This window comes from Panthera pardus, unplaced genomic scaffold, assembly GCF_024362965.1.
Source record: "Panthera pardus isolate Hobbes unplaced genomic scaffold, ASM2436296v1 HiC_scaffold_2, whole genome shotgun sequence".
Classification (NCBI taxonomy): Eukaryota; Metazoa; Chordata; class Mammalia; order Carnivora; family Felidae; genus Panthera; species Panthera pardus.
The window spans coordinates 7,116,801-7,133,444 of record NW_026526765.1 but is presented as its reverse complement, the minus strand read 5'-3'; the positions used below and the strand labels follow the sequence as shown (position 1 = coordinate 7,133,444).

Genomic DNA, 16,644 nt, shown 5'->3' with positions numbered 1-16,644 from the left:
GTTTTGTGTCACTCTTTAAGAGCATTCAATGCAAATTAGTTAAATTTCTGACCGATCACTTTGTGGATTTCTAAAGACTACAGAAGCTTAACTCAGTGTGAAATTAAAAAAGAAAAATTAATGTTTATTTTTGAGAGAGAGCAGAGAGCACGCGCAAGCAGGGGAGGGGCAGGGAGAGACACACACACATAATCTGAAGCAGGCTCCCAGCTCTGAACTGTCAGCACAGAGCTGACATGGGGCTCAAACCCACAAACTGTGAGATCATGACCTGACCCAAGCCGAAGTCAGATGTTTAGCCAACTGAGCCCCCCAGGCACCCCTTCAGTTTGAAACTTTTAAAGCATTTTGAGATTAAAACAATGTCCAGGAGGGCGGTTCTTGTCATCTGTTTTTAGTCTGTTTTTAAAAAAAATGTTTATTTATTTTGAGAGGAAGAGTGAGCAGGGGAGGGGCAGACTGAGAGGGAGAGAGAGAACCCCAAGCAGGCTCCACACTGTCAGCACAGAGCCCAGTGTGGGGCTCAATCCCACGGACCGTGAGATCATGACATGAGCCAAAATCAAGAGTCAGACACTTAACCAACTGAGCCACACAGGCACCCCATGTTTTTAGTCTAACTATTGTGCTCCCAATTGGGTATAATGAAACTGATTGAATATATGATCTTTTTTATTTGAGGAAAGAAACTTGAGTTGGAAAAAAGGAAAGGAGAATTTGCTCAAGGAAAATTTGTTTCTTCACCTAGAAAGTATGCGAGAAGCATTGTTACCATGTGAGGCTAAAATACTGAAGAGTTGTCTACAGTCAGTAAGAGTCCCTTAGAATGACCCTGACCTAAGGCCAGTAGAAGTTGGTTTGCACACTCTCAGAACAGATAGGAGGTTTTAGAGGCCTCAGTTTCCACCTATTTGTACCAAAAAGTAAATATTCCACTAATTAATTGTCTGAACACTCAGATACATTTATGGGATTTTGGAAAAATAATTTAAAAATTCACCGTCAGTATTGAAAGAGATTAATTATCAAGGTAGAAGCCTCATTGATATGGTCCTCATTGATATCATCACTTAATTAATTTTTAAAATCTGATCTTCAGCAAAAGATCACTGGTTCAATGTGAAAAATAGTGGTCCTGACTTGTCCTTGATAAATTGGGTCATCTTCACAATGAATTGCTGCTCCTTGAGTTAAACAATAATTTTTTTCTTTCCTTTGGAAATTTTATAGATTGCACAATGTTGGTATTTTTTTAAATACTGGTGTTCAGCATTAGTTTATTTCTGCGTGGACTGGATAAGAGCCAGTTGTCTTGGTGTTTCCTGAATTGCTGTCCTGTGGTGATCCGCCTGGCAGTTTGTCTTCAGGAATCTCTAACTTTTGAAGGTGGGCCCTTAACCCGCACCTCACCTCCGGGTTCCTCAGATTCCTTCCGGGCCTTGGGCACCGAGCATGCTGGGAGCAAGAAGACGCAGGCTCAGTGCCGGCTCATCTCACCCTGGCTCTGGACTCTCTCCTAGTTTTAGTGACAGAGCCTTTGACATCTCTCCCGAGCGGTGATCCAGTCTTTTCTCCAGTGTCTGGGTTTTGTCCTGTGTCCTCTGACACATGGCCCTTCCAGGAATCAGGGGGCTGCTCGTGGACCCTGAGGCTGGCCCTGCCCCATCTCCGGACAAGAACCTGTTGTCCCTCGCCCCCGGTCCCGTGTTTCCTGCTGTCTGATTGGGACCCTCACCATGGCCTTCAATGTATAACTGGTTTTAGGCTTTGACTGTCTCTCAAATAGTCAAGTCTTAGTTATGGAAAAACAGTGTATTTTGTTAGGACTCATAATGTGCCTTCTTCGTGATTGAGAACTGGGCTGGGATGCCACGTAGATCACAAACTAAACCCATGGAAGATTCGGAGAGCCACACTGGAAAGTCAGCGTGGAAGCCAGAAAGCTGAAGGGCTCTGGAATCTGCCCATCAGTGTGGGGTCTATGATCTCAGAAGTGTCACGGGGAGAGCCCATTTCCCTACGCGGGGACATTTGAGAATACATGCCACACCTGCCCGTTGGATCCAGCTAGGGCTTTCCTGCCCCTCAGATATTTGGTTCCTTATCTCACATCCCTGTTTCATGCTTTTGGAGGTCCACACTTGTCCCCATAACTTCTGTTAAGAAATCCCTGCTCTTCCATTCACAGAGTCCCATCTATGCTCAGGTGGAATATGTTTCTCGAGCTGTCAGCGCATCTCGAAAGATAAGATGGCTGCCTGGTGGGGAAGGATGGGTGGGTCGTCCTAAGAGGAGGCACAGAATATGGAAAACTGAAAGCTATAGAAAGATATGGGGGCTTTTGAAAGGTGAGAAATTTAAATTCGCTGGAGTTGTGGGTGGAGAGACAGGAGATAAAGCTGAAAGATAGGATGTGCCACATTGAAATTCTTATCCTAACAAATGAATTCAGGATTTCAGATGCATGAACAGATTAGAGCCAAAGGGGAAGAGACATGACGGGGTTTCGAATATGGCGAGTTCCAGTTGCATGGGGGCGGTCTGGTAGTTGGAAATCCTTTTTTTGAAGCGAAAGAGAAAAGTTTGGGTCAGTAATAGAGACCTCAGCTCAGCTCTGAAGCCATAGGAATGGATAAGGTCATGCCTGAAGAAAGTGCATGAAAATTGTAGCTACCAAATAGCTTGACGCATCAGCTACGAGTTCGTAATTAGTATAATGTAGCAATTCAGAAAAATGACAATTTTTATTCCATTGAGTAGCGAGCTCTCTTTTTTTCCCCTTTTAAATTAATGTTGCAAAAGTACAAAAGTGCTTAGCATAGATTTTTCTCAACCATCCCGGCTCACACTAATGGGACCAGACGCAGTGTAAATTTCACCACTGGGGTGACAGGGTGATTTAGACTCTGTGTTCCTGCCTGGTGACTGTCAGAGAAGGGCGGCCGACACTGCCAGCCGGGTGGCTGTTTTGTAATTTAGATACAATAAATCTAAGGCGAGTAATTTCCTTCTGGAAACTTGAATTGCCTCCTTAGCGGGAAGATGAGAGTTAGATTTAAGTGGTGTGGTCAGAGGGGAGTTTTGAGAGGACACCCAGAGGGCTGGATTGATCGCTCTCATTTTAAATGTAATACTGTTTTTATTCACGAGAAACTCCAGTGATAAACTTCCTATAAGCATCGGCCTATGATTTTGCATACTTTAAAGGAGGATGTGGTCTGGTGTGGTTTTCTGTAAGGCGGTAGACGCTGTTGACTCAGAGGTAGGATCTCCCCTCCAGCTTTGGGTGTGGTGAGGACGGACAGAGGCAGGAGCCTGTTCAGTTTAGACGACACTTGAGTAGGGCTTATAATCCACGAGCTGGAAGTGGCAAGACAATAATTCTAGCGGATTCTTACGTAATGTGCCCCGCGTGCCAGGCACCGTTCAAGCCCTCTGCACAGAGAAGCTCACCGCGTGGTCCCCAGCCTGTGAGCTGGACCCCAGGGTGAAGGAGACGCAGAGGGTGACTGGCCTGCTCTTGGCCAGGTGGCCTGTAAGTGTTGGAGTCGGGAGTCTAACCCGGGCCGTGGGGCCCCAGGGTCCACACTCTGAACCCTGCGCTCTCCTCGAACACCTACCGTGTGCCAGGCACCGTTGCAGATGCCAGCGAGATCACAGTGACGAAGACCAGCTACGTCCTCCAGGACCACTGTCCCTGGAACTTATCAACCCAGGGCGAGATGTGGGAATATGGTTTAAAATAATACTTAGGGGTAGAAGAATGTCGCATACAATTTATGACTAAGAGGCTTCAACTGGCTAGCGTATTCTTGGGAAAAAGAAAATAATGCATTAGTTGAATCTGATAAAATGAGTTAATCAAAAGCTCCATTTTAAGGGTATAGTAACCACGAAGCCCTGTTTTCCTCTTTAAATTCCCTTGTACTATATAAATGCAATGCTGAGCTCCCACTGCCAAAACCAGTTTAATTCATTTGCCCAATTACAAGTTAAAAGAAAGAACTTTCATAACATATTAGCTGTCTGCTACTTTGGGATAATGAGCAGCTGAATTGATGAACTTTATGTAATGATCTGTTGCTATGGCAACATGCTGCCCAGTGAGTGGAAGAGGGCATTTCATCATTACTTCACTGATAATGGTTGGAACAGTAACGGATGCAAATACAAAAGGTTTTCTTTTACTCCACGGCAACTCTGGGTCGATGAGACAAAACAATAAAACGTCTCTTGGAAACAGTGGCAGAGAATCAAATAGAGTCAAATGCACAATTGGAAAGACAGTAATTTAGCTTTCCAGGTTCGTGGTCTTAGTGTCCACAGTGAATCTCCAGCCCAGTCGCAGGTAACCATTGTCAGAAGTGCCCTGTGTCCGTTCCGTGGGTTTCATTTCTGTACTGGATTCAGCACACAGCAAGCTCACTAATGAACACTCCCTTAAAATACGATAACACGTTGAGATGTCACAAGAGGAGAATGGAGTCAGGCTTACATTTAACCATCCAATGGTTTGCAATAAATAATCTCTGCATCTTTATTCCACATTTGTCTGAACCAGCCCTTTCTTTGCTTTTTATGACTTTTTTTTTTTTTTTACAAAACACAAAATTATGTATAACTCCACCCTTTAAGTTTTTTTGTACCTTAGAGGAAATATGTATTTATTGTGTGTTTTGGAAGTGCTTCAGACTGCTGTTCTTTTTTTTTTTTAATTGTTTTTGAATGTTTGTTTTTGAGAGAGAGAGAGAGAGAGAGAGAGAGAGAGAGAGAGAGAGAGAGGTGGAACACGAGTCGGGAGGGGCAGAGAGAGAGGGAGACACAGAATCCGAGCTGTCAGCACAGAGCCCAATGCGGGGCTCAAACTCACGAACCTCGAGATCATGACCTGAGCCGAACCGGGCGCTTAACTGACTGAGCCTGGCTGGTGCCTCCAGGCTGCTGTTCTTAAGAAGAATCCATTTCTCTGACACTTTTTTCAGTGTTCAGTGTTCTCAAATTCATCGAATTAAAGCCGCTCTACACGTAGAGCATAAGGCATTTTACTTTAAGCTTAATTGTTTCATTGTTCAGGCTTTAGTGAATTGCAGAAGGTTGTCTGATCGTATGCAAGCATGAAAATTCAAAAATGATCATTTTTATTTACAGCAGTCGTAACTGTTCTGAGCTGCCCACGTTTTTCTTTTCCTTCCCTCTCTCCCTCCCTTCTTCCTTCCTGCCTTCTTTCCTTAAAAAAAAAAAAAAAAAAAAAAAAAAAAAGGTGTATTTTCATAAACTTTTGAAATTTTGGTGAGACTAAAGTTCTAGAAATCCTTCAAAAAGAAATTCATTATAATCAGCGCCCTTTTCCTCAGGTACCTGAAAGTTCATTCTTGAGTGCTCATTCCCTTCTCTCTGATGTTCCCCCAAAGAGCAGGAGAGCCTTTAGCGTAAAGGTCGTGAGTAACAGCACCGTCTGTGTGAATTATTTTATAATGCTTATCAAAATGCATCCATTTTTCACAATGTTCCATGTCCTATATCATCTCTTGCTGCTTTACTAGCCCGGGATCAAACGTATAGGGGATTAAGTGAAATAAATGGAAGTATTTGAAAATACTAGGCTCTAACTAATATGAATCTTACATTGTGATCATACAAGTCAGACCTATAATTTATAGTGCCTTTGCATTTCAATTTCAATCATGACCTCTTAAGGGAATGTGGAAAAATAACTCATGGTCTAGTTTTGAAATTGCTTTAAACAAATTATCTGAAGGGCGAAAGTCCGGTTTTTTTTGTTATTTTTTATTTTTGTATATCCTACTCTTGACATGGAGTCCCTGTGCCAGCTTGCATCATAACGAAGATAACGAGTTCCACAGATTGGGTGGACTAAACAAACAGAAACTTCTTTCCTCTTTCTTTCTTTCTTTCTTTCTTTCTTTCTTTCTTTCTTAATGTTTATTTTTGTCTTTAAGAGAGAGAGAGAGAGCGTGAGCAGGGGAGGGGCAGAGAGAGAGGGAGACACAGATTCTGAAACAGGCTTCAGGCTCCAAGCTGTCAGCACAGAGCCCGATGAGGGGCTCGAACCCATGGACCGTGAGATCATGTCCTGAGCCAAAGTCAGATGCTTAACTGACTGAGCCACCCAGGTGCACCCCCCCCAGCCCTGCCCACTTATTTCTGGAGGTGGAAGTCCAAGGTCAAGGTGTTGACAAAGTTGTTTTATTCAGAGACTCCTCTCCTTGGGATGCAGACGGCCGTCTTCCTGATTCATCCTCATATGTGGATGCACATGTCTGCATCCTAATTTTTCTCTTCTTGCAAGAACACCAGTCATCCTGGAGAAGGGACCTCCCCCTATACAACCTGTTGTGTGTTAATTACCTTTTTAAAGGCCCTGTCTCCAAATATAGTCAAGTTCTGAGGTGTTAGGAATTAGGACTTCAACATGAACATTGAGGGGACACAATTTAGCCCACAATACTCCCTATCTTCTTATAAGACCCATTTTCATAGCAAAGGAGAGATGGTTAGGCTTTTCCATCTCTATCAAGACGCAAAATTGAATCTCATTAAAACTATTCAGTCCTTATTAGTGAGAAAAGTGAACATTGACAATTACAAAAACGTCCGTTATTTTCCCCCAAAGTTAAAAATATGACCAATTCTCAACCAGCATAGCTGAGTGATGTGTAGTAGAGCTTACACTGCACAGAGTGAACGTGACCTACAGCAAACAGTGGTTTCAGGGTCTTATTTTTACTGTGAGATTTTTTTGGCTTAAATATCTCTTGTCACCTTAAGCCCCCCCTTTTTTGAAGATAACCCTTTTCGTCAGATTATTCTCTTGTTTGTGTCCTGAGCTCTTGGAAGTGAGAGCCCAAAGCCTGATGGAGAAGTCAGATCAGTTCCGGGCTTGGCACCACTTATACATCAGTTATCTGTGGACTGAATCCTAGGATAAGATAAGCACAGACCCCTAAATCATAGCTTAATCTTTGTCTTGATTAACTGCTCTCACTACACACACCGCTTATCAGCCCCCCTGATCTTTTAGGAGCTCATCAGCCATGCTGATACTGATGCACCGTTACAGCCATTGCATATTATCCCTTCCACACTTTTAGGACAAAACTGACCAGCACTTGATTGGTATGAAGAGGCTCTAAACTCTGGCCCAAGAGTGAACTTTGGCACTCACTTAGCCTGTCTGGGCTTTGATTTCCTCGCCTGCAAAATTCGCAGTGTTGTGGTAGGTTCCTTCCATCTCTAACATCCTGTGACCATTTGGAATTTTAATTCGGAAAACATGATGGTAGAAGGCCAATTGCAATGAGAGGTGGCCCTATCAGTGGGGTCTCTCGCGTTCTCCCACACGGACTTGTCTGAATCCATGTGGATTCAGAAAAGGGACCGAATTAGGAAAGTGAAGGTGGCCAGCGTTTCCCTATTTACACATGAAGCTGTACACTTGTGCTTCTCATTCCTTGCTAGTTTAAGTTTGGTTAGTTTCTTTTTTTCCTCTGTGCATTAGCTGTAACATTGATTATTCGAACTGCGGATCCTAACAGATGATGTCACCCATACTCTTTCTGTTTGGAAGGTCCTCAGGGTCCTTCATTTTCTCAGAAGAGTGATACAGAAACTACACTCCAAAGAAGAACAGGGACGAGCTTGACCCCTAGTTGAAAGGAAAACCCTACCAAGCAAACGAAGAGCAGGGAGAACCTTCCCTAATGGTTTGATTGCTTTGTGGCAATCCATAGGTTTCCGACCTGACCCGACAGTGATTGCATACTCTCTCACAGGACACTGTCACTTGCCTGTGGTAAGTTGTCAGCTGAGCGATGCCAAATGGGGAGATGAGGAGTTAAGGGCCAGGTTTAGTCCCAGAGCCATTAGTTAACCTTTAGGGACCTGGGTTATCTTACCACAATAGGAAACGATTGCTCCAGTGCGGGGATTTTTTTAGATATCTGTGGGTGGGAGCCCTTTATTCAAGGGAAATCATATGGCAAGATTCAAAGTGTATAATGCAGCCCAACAGAGCTTGTCATACTGTGGATGAAGTGAACCCTCATGAACTTACTGACTATCTTGGGGGGGGGCAGGCAGACACCTGGCTCTCCAGGACAGCACCAGGAGAGCCTTGTGCATCCCCAGGCTGCCCAAGGCTATAGCTACAGTGCCAAATGGCTACCGGGCACCTGAACGGTGACTGGTCCCAGTTGAACTTGGATTTTGAAGACTTAGTATAAAAAATTGCAAAATAGGGCGCCGGAGTGGCTCAGTTGGTCGGGCATCCGACTTCAGCTCAGGTCATGATAATCACAGTTCACGAGTTCGAGCCCCGTATCGGGCTCTGTGCTGACAGCTCAGGGGCTGGAGCCTGCTTTGGATTCTGTGTCTCCCTCTCACTCTGCACCAGCACCCCCCCCCCCACCCGCCTCACTCGTGCTCTCTTTCTCTCTCTCTCTCTCTCTCAGAAATAAACACTAAAAAAGTTTTAATGCAAAATATCTCAATAATATATTAATTACATATTATAATTTTATATACTATCATAATTTGGATACATTGGGTTAAATACAAATAAGTAATAAAAATTCATTCATCTGTTTTCCTGTCGGTTTTCCTTTTTTTAGGTAGATACCAGAAAAACTTCAAAGTACTTATGTGGACTGTAATATATTGCCATTGGATGGCGTTGGTCCAGACAAACTCTGTCAGCTCCCACTCACAGGCGTCAGTGTTGGAAGGTTTTGGGGATTGAAATCATTTCGGCTGCCTCCCCAGGTCCCATGAATAGGTCATCTTGTCCCCAGGAAATGCGCTAGGAATTTGTCCTGGAAACTTCCTTTACTGCCACACTCCACTCTAAGGATATATATTTTTTTCTTTGAAACCAAAATACTTGTTTATTTCCTGCTTAAAACACACACACACACACACACACACACACACACACACACACACACACACATTAATTTTTGTTTGTTTTTGTTCTTGTTTCATTTACTTTTCCCGTGGACTGCTCCATAGCTGGTTTGCTGTAGAGCACCCACCCCAGTTCCTGTGGGGTGAAGGCTGAGGGAGCGAGATTCAGGCTTTCATGGATCGTTTCTTTTTTTTTTTTTTTAAGTTTATTTATTTAGTTTGAGAGAGATAAGGAGGGAGAGAGATAGAGAGAGAGAGAGAGAGAGAGAGAGCGCATGCATGAAAGTGGGGCAGGGGTAGAGAGAGAAGGAGAGAGAATCCCAAGCAGCCTCTGGGCTCTCAGCACAGAGGCTGACATGGGACTCGAACTCCCTAACCATGAGATCATGACCTGAGCCGAAATCCAGAGCCGGGCGCTTAACCGACAGAGCCACCCAGATGCCCCTCATGGATCATCTCTTGTGCCTGTTATTCTTTGGGGCAATTTCTTTATATCTTTTTCAAGTTACACTCCTGTTTTTTGATAAGTATTGCATAAATATTTTCTCCCAGCAATCCCTCGTTCATTTTAAAATTGAATTTATTATTCCTTCCTGTGATGATGTTCCAACTTTACCTCACTAAGCCATTTTATTTACAATCTTTGCTTTTTCCTTTGGTCATTTTCCTAATGGCCCAGAATATGGAGGTCGAAATGAATATCCCTGTTATTACAGTAATCCAATTTCACCCCTGCATTTTCTACCCGCCATCAGACTCACTTCTGGTCTTCCGTGGCTTCATTAGTCACCGGCAAGAATCAATATTAGGGATTGTTTGGATGCACATTCTGATGATTTATGCCCTGGAGCATTATCGTTACCCCTGGCAAGCATGTCAGTGAAGCCCTTTGTTTGTGCGAGGTCTGGTCTGGTGACAGTACCTTGTGTGGTCCTTGTTTCTTGGGGTAGTTTTCCCTTTCTCGTGTTGCCAGAAATACCACCTTTTAAGTGTATCTACAGCTTCTGCTCATCTGTAGGCATGTACTTGAATTTGGCTCCGCGTGCCTCCCTAGACAGATGGCGCGTAAAGGGTTGGGCATGTCAGTCATTGTTTTTGCTCCCCTGCACCCACGTCAGCATGTGCATATGGGAGGTTGGCGTGGTGGTCCTGGTGCCCAGGGGAACACGTGCCTTCTGAAGCAGCTGCCACCTGTGCGTGTCCCCCCAGTGGGCATCAGGCAGCAGCTCCCATGGGATCAGAATGTTGCCTCTCTTCTTGTTACCTCCCAACTGGTCAGGATCCTATGACTTGCAGACAAGGTCATGGAATAAAAAGAGAAGGCAGACAATCTACGTAAAACTACCTTCTCCTCCTCTTCCTCCTCCTCCTCCTTCTTCTTCTTCTTCTTCTTCTTCTTCTTCTTCTTCTTCTTCTTCTTCTTCCTTTAATATGATTTATTGTTGGCTCACATACAGCGTATACAGCATGCCCTTGGTTTTGGGGAGAGTCCTGTGATTCATTGCTTACATACTACACCCAGTGCTCATCCCAACAAGTGCCCTCCTCAATGGCCATCTTCTTCTGCATGACACTGCTTCTTTAGCAGTAGCTTTTTAATTAATGTTTACTTTGGAATTATTTGTTGCCATCTTTGATCTCATTCATCAGCACTGAAGTGAAAGCTTACTTCATGTCTGAATCCCTTAGAGGACTTGGAAAATACAGCTTATCAAAAATACATACTAATTCTTCTACTCTCTGAAACTCCCATTTTCTCATCTAGAAAGTAAGAATAATCGCGCGTATATGCTGGATCCTTGAATAACAGGGGGCTGGGGGCGCCCACACCCTGCACATTCAAAAGCCTAGTGTGACTTTGACTTCCCAAAAAGTTAACTACTTCTGACCTGCCACTGACTGGAAACCTTACCGATGACATAAACAGTCCTTAACACATATTCTGTATGTTATATGTAATGTATGTTTTATTCTTACAATATGGGAAGCCAGAAGAAAGAACATGTTACTATGAAAAACCATAAGGGCGGTCCCTAGGGGCCTCAGTCGGCTAAGTGTCAAACTCTTGATTTCGGCTCTGGTCATGATCTCGCAGTCTGTGAGTTTAAGCCCCGCATCGGGCTCCATGTGGACAGTGTGGAGCCTGCTTGGGATTCTCTCTCTCTCCTTCTCTGCTTCTCCCACCTGCTATTGCTTTCCCTCTCTCTCTCTGTCTCTCTCTCTCTCTCTCAAAATAAACTTTAAAAAGTATCATAAGGAAGAGAAAATACAATATTTATTATATTCATCGTACTGTTATTTACTGGAAGAAATCCACACGCAAGTAAACCTAGTCAGTTCAAACCTGTGCTATTCAGGAGTCACGTGTATCAGCTACGTCTTAACTATCTTGCTGAGATGATCAGACGAAATGTGGGTGTAACAGGGTTGCCAGAGTTAGCAAATGAAAACACAGGATGCCCACTTAAATTTCAATTTAAGGTAAAGTATGAATACTATTGAAGAGGACATACTAATACGAAAAAAAAAATTATTCACGGTTTATCTAAACTTTAAATTTAAGTGGGCATCCTTTATTTAATCTGGTAACCCCCTAGGGTGTACGCATGCTGTCTGTTGTGCTGAAAGGAGGCAAATGTAAGTTACTTGGTGCCACGTTTAATGAAATTTTCATGTGATTACGACTATTCATGTCTTGCAAATAACAGCCATACTATCAGCTTTGATCCGACCTTCAAAATCCTGCAGGAGCTCTGTCTCTCACCGTGTGCACAGTTTTCCATTTGAGAGTAAACTACAAAACTGTGACTTTCAAATTGGGGTCCATGACAGAATGAGTAGCTGACACTTGCCAGAAGAAGCAGCTATTAGGAGAGTTTGTGGCAAGTCAGTGCCAGTCGTGTGTGTGTGTGTGTGTGTGTGTGTGTGTGTGTGTGTGTGTGCATATGCTGTTAGCTCCCTGGGGACCTGAGCCACAGCTGGCTGAAAGTGCCAGATTTTTCTTTTCTTGCTGATTGTCGAATTTCCAAGAATGATCGAGAAAGTTGTATTTCTTGTGTTAAAATAAAAGACAAATGGAAACTAATCTTGAAAAGTCCCCAAGCAGACAAAACCAGTTCAGTCATACAAACAAAACTTAATTTGCTTGTTTTGCAAGGCTAACTTGACCTGGGTCACTTCTTGCTTACGCCTCTGAAAATCCTAAGGAAACTTGAACTGTTTCCCGAGGTTGATATAAGGTGACTGCTAACTAATGGCTTATTATTTAAGAAAATTCTAATGTAATAACCAATCACTGTGAAGAAGAAAGTCACTACCTTCCCACTACATAAGCTGCTTTGTAACAAGACCATGTAATGGTCTGAGTGCCCTGGTTTGCACACTGTCCTTTTGGTGTGTGCACAGTAAATTTTTACTGATTTCTACTTCGGTGAGTCATTGGTTTTACTTCTGTTATTTCTGAACTTTTGACACTGGCATCTGTTTTGTTTGTTTGTTTGTTTGTTTGTTTGTTTGTTTGTTTTTGTCCCCCCCTCCCGTAACTCACTTTGAGTAGCGTATTGAATTTTCAGTGTGTCGAAGGTATATATGGTTTTAGTTTTAATGGCAAATCTTCAGAGTTAATATTTTATCAGATGAAACCAATTAAAATGATTTTCTTCATTCCCATTTAGTTTATGACACTTTCAGCTAAAATCTATGCCTATTGGGGAAATAATGTTTCTTGTTTGCCCTTCACCCTGACTGATAACATAACTCTCATTAACGGCCACAATGGAAAAAATATTAATCAGGATTTTTTCCAGCAGATGCACGGATGATGACATTCTCATCCCTTCTTTCTCCCATTCTGTCCCTCACCCATCAGTGGGCCTCTCGCCCGGTGTGTGTTTATTCTTCTGCACAGGCCATATCCATGGCCACTTTGCACACGTCAGAGGACAGAACTGACATAGTATCTTCTCCCCGTGGTGCTCAAGGTCAAGCATACAAACCCACAAAACAAGGAGATGAGTCAGTACACCGTAATAAATGTTGTAAAGCAGAAACAGCAACAAAAAATTAAGCGCTCTCTGGGACCGACCAGGGTCTTCCTGTTTTTTGAACAAAATAGTTGTTTGCCCAGTGGTCTCTCTCATGGGCCAGGCTCTGCCTTTCTGCCTCGGAAAGAGACCAATGGCTTTGCCACATCCTTGTACCTGTGCTTCGGCCAGTGTGTCCAGTAACTGGGAGAGAACATTCGTCTGGACCGTGAGGCGGCGTCGAGGGTCTGTTCGCCGCCTACCACTCCAGTGGCAGCTCCTGATTAAATCTGCCGAAACTAGCGGGGTCACATCAGTGTCGTGGGATTTAGAGACGTCGCTCCTTCGGCCCGTCCCTTCTCTTTTCTGGGATGCAGGATGACCCAGGTTTTCTTTTTCTTTCTTCTAATGTGCTCGAAGGAGAGACAGATTCCTCGGAATTCCAGGGTCATTTCGTATTTCGAAACGTATCTGTTTGGGATGACATCACGTGTCATGATAGAGGTGTTAGCGGACGCTGTGTTATGGGTAATCATGTTGCCCCATAACATGATTATATAAGTGCCTCAAATCAGCATGTGTACAACTTAGACTTACACAGTGTGTTCTCCGTCCCCATAAAAATGTTTTGGCACACAATGATGATATTCAGCCATTCATTTAAAAAAGGAAAAGAAAAGAACGTGGCCTTGAAGATGGGGAAGAACGAGATCTGATCGTGCCCCCAAGAGAGGGCTTCCCCTGGGGGGGGGGGTGGTGGGCAGAGAAAAATGGGCAGAAAGACGAATGGTGACAGAACGCCCTGACCCGGGCCTCCTAGACACCCCAGGAGGAGGGGTCTGCCTGGCTGTGTGTGGAGGGGAGAGAAAAGACTCCCAGCTTTCTGAGCAAAGACACAAAGAGGAAGCCGGCCGGGAAGCCATGTTAAGCGGAGAACCTGTATGTGTGGGGCTGGGGTGCTCCTGGGCCCCCAGAGCCCCAGGTGCCCCCCGTGACTCGGGCGCGGAGAGGTGGAGGTGCGAGGGAGCCCGAGATGAGGGCTCAGGCCATGCACGGCCCACGGCGACTCACTGCCCTGGTGGCCCCTTGTGCAGAGCATCCAAGGCACACGCACACGCGTCCTGATGCTCCCTCCAGACGTAGGAGAGGACGGTGAGTGTTCTGGGTTAGGAAGGCGTTCCGCACCAAGGTAACAGGTGTGTGAGCCCGGAGCGAGAACAAGGCGCAGGCCAGGGAAGGAAGAGCTTCACAGAAGCAGAGGTTCCTGGGGTGCCGGCGTGGCTCCATGGGTTAAGCGTCCAGCTTCAGCTCAGGTCACGATCTCACGGTTTGTGAGTTCAAGCCCCGCATCCCCGCATCGGGCTGTCTGCTGTCAACACAGAGCTGGCTTCAGACCCTCTGTCCCTCTCTATCTCTGTCCCTCCCCTACTCTCTCTCTTTCTCTCTCTCTCTAAATAAAAACATTTAAAAAATTAAAAAAAAAACTCAGCATGCATGTGAGCATGTTGACATTTGAACTATTATTCTTTTGGGTGGGTTTCTCAGACTAGCAATCTATCAACAGCAGAAATAATAAACAGCAGGAGCCTTTGTTCAACTGTTGAATAGCATTTTTGTTCTGTAATCCACATTTCCCGTGACTATACTGTGACAACGGTCCAAAGATGGTGATTTTTCTGCTGGACTCCCATCTCCTTTGCCCCCTTCCCACCCCCACCCCCTCCCTCCATTGCTATAAACTATTCTTTTTCCATCCCAAGGGTCTCTCACTTAAGCCCTCCTACCCGCCTTGCTGCCCGCTGGGGGGTGGCAGTCCCTGGCACCCCCTCCTGGCCTCTGGCTCGGACGATATCTTCTGTTGTCATGACGTCCCAAAGGATGGCTCGTGCCTGTCACTGCTCCACGGGAAGGCTGGCACTTCCATCTGCTGGTGAGGACTTCCTCTCAGGGTATTGTGGCTGAGACATCTCTGTACTGAAGTCACCTTCCCTGAAGCTCCCATCTTGTCCCCACCGTGCCTCGGTGCTGTGCATGGTTGTTGACGCTTTTCTCTATGTGGGGCAGGAAGACCCCAGAGTCACGGACGTTGAATTTCCCACCAGCTGGGGACTGCGGTCACCGGGTCCAAATTAGGTTGACTTTTGCAGTAAAGACATACAAGTTTTCTTGCACACTTAAGTCTGTGAGATGTTCCTTCGTTAGAATGTCTGTGGCCCTGTTGTGTAGGCTTGTGCCCTCTCTCTCTTCCCTCAAAAATAGGCACTGTGTTTTTCATCTTCCCAACGTATAGCGTAATTCCATTTATGCTTGAACTTTTTCGGAAGTAACACATTTATCCAGATAGCTCAAAATAAAATTAAGCCCTGGTTTACTAAGGCTGCATATGTTATTATGAAGTCAGTTCGTAATCAGTAAGTATTCACTGGAGATGTTTCAGATAGACTTTTAAAAATAAATTCAGGGTAACATATGTCTGTGCATATCTTTTCTCTTTAAAAGAAATATTCTGAGTCTCTGAGCACTTCCATAGGAATGGAAACCTGAAAATATTCCTGTCCAAATTGTTCTTGAGATTCATGGATTGATAGGAAGCCTCAAAGCCAAAGATTTAATCCTGGTTTTGGAATAACTTCTTAGCCTCATTTTCTGTATTTTCAGGGTGATAATTATAATGTTTTGAGACTCAGGATGCTGATGGGTTGATTTGAGGAGCTTAATGATGGCTTTAGGGAGTACTTCTAGTGGGTTTGCTGTCTCGCCCCCTGATTTGCAGGCTGGCACCAGAGCCTTCGCCAAAGCACGCCGGGGACATTAGCACACATATCAGGTCTGTGTCCTGATACGTGCTATTGACCGTGCTGTGACTCTCGCCGGCTAAGAGGCCTCCTCTCTGTGCTCTTTGCAGCCGGTCTGGGGAGATGCCTGATTCACAGGCAGTGCTTACAGCCAAGCTTAGGTGTAGGTGAGCACAAACACGCAGTGACCGGAAAACCTGGGGCGGGGAAGAGACCGGGCCAGAAACAGACGTTCCACTGTCCAGGAGAGGAGAATTCGGGACTGCGAGACAGAGAAGGGCATCCCAAAGGGCACGCTTTAGACGGAAAGAGGAAGCAGGTGTTCCGGGTAGAGGAGGAAGAGAGACAGAGAAGGATGCACTTCCCAGGCAGGAAGGAGAGGAGGTATCCTTTGCTGTTGCCCTGGGTGTGTTGTGTCTGCCCTGCAGGGGTGGGGGTGGGGGGCGCAGAGGGGGTGCAGGTCAGCACCTCTTTCGGACACTAGGAATCCGAGATAGTCTCCTGAGGATTCCTCTCACCTGACGGTTTCCACGGGACGGAGCAGAGCTGGCGACCGGGAGCCACAGGTAGCTGTACTGCACGCTGGGTGTCTGGACTTGGACGTGGACGAGGCTGAGGGGGCTGAGCGGTCGTCACCGCTGGCTGCCCGGTAGCTGAGAGCCGGGGCACAGACGGCGTGCCTGCCCCGCACCCGGCACTGGCGATTGAAGAGGTCCGGGGTGGGATTCGGGTGTCAGCATTGTTTTAAAAAGTTTTTAATGTTTTATTTACTTTTGACAGAGAGAGAGAGAGAGAGAGAATGAGACAGAGCAGGAGCAGGGGAGGGGCAGAGAGAGAGGGAGACACAGAATCCACGCAGCGGGCTCCGGGCTCTGAGCTGTCGGCACAGCGCCCGGCCCGGGGCT

General features: G+C 45.3%; 1 protein-coding gene across 10 annotated transcripts in view; it reads left to right on the top strand.

Annotated features, from left to right (window-relative positions):
* The window catches only part of SEMA5A (semaphorin 5A), a 477,458-nt gene that overhangs the window by 350,012 nt on the left and 110,802 nt on the right, over window positions 1–16,644 (top strand). The gene's annotated exons all lie outside the window — the stretch shown is intronic.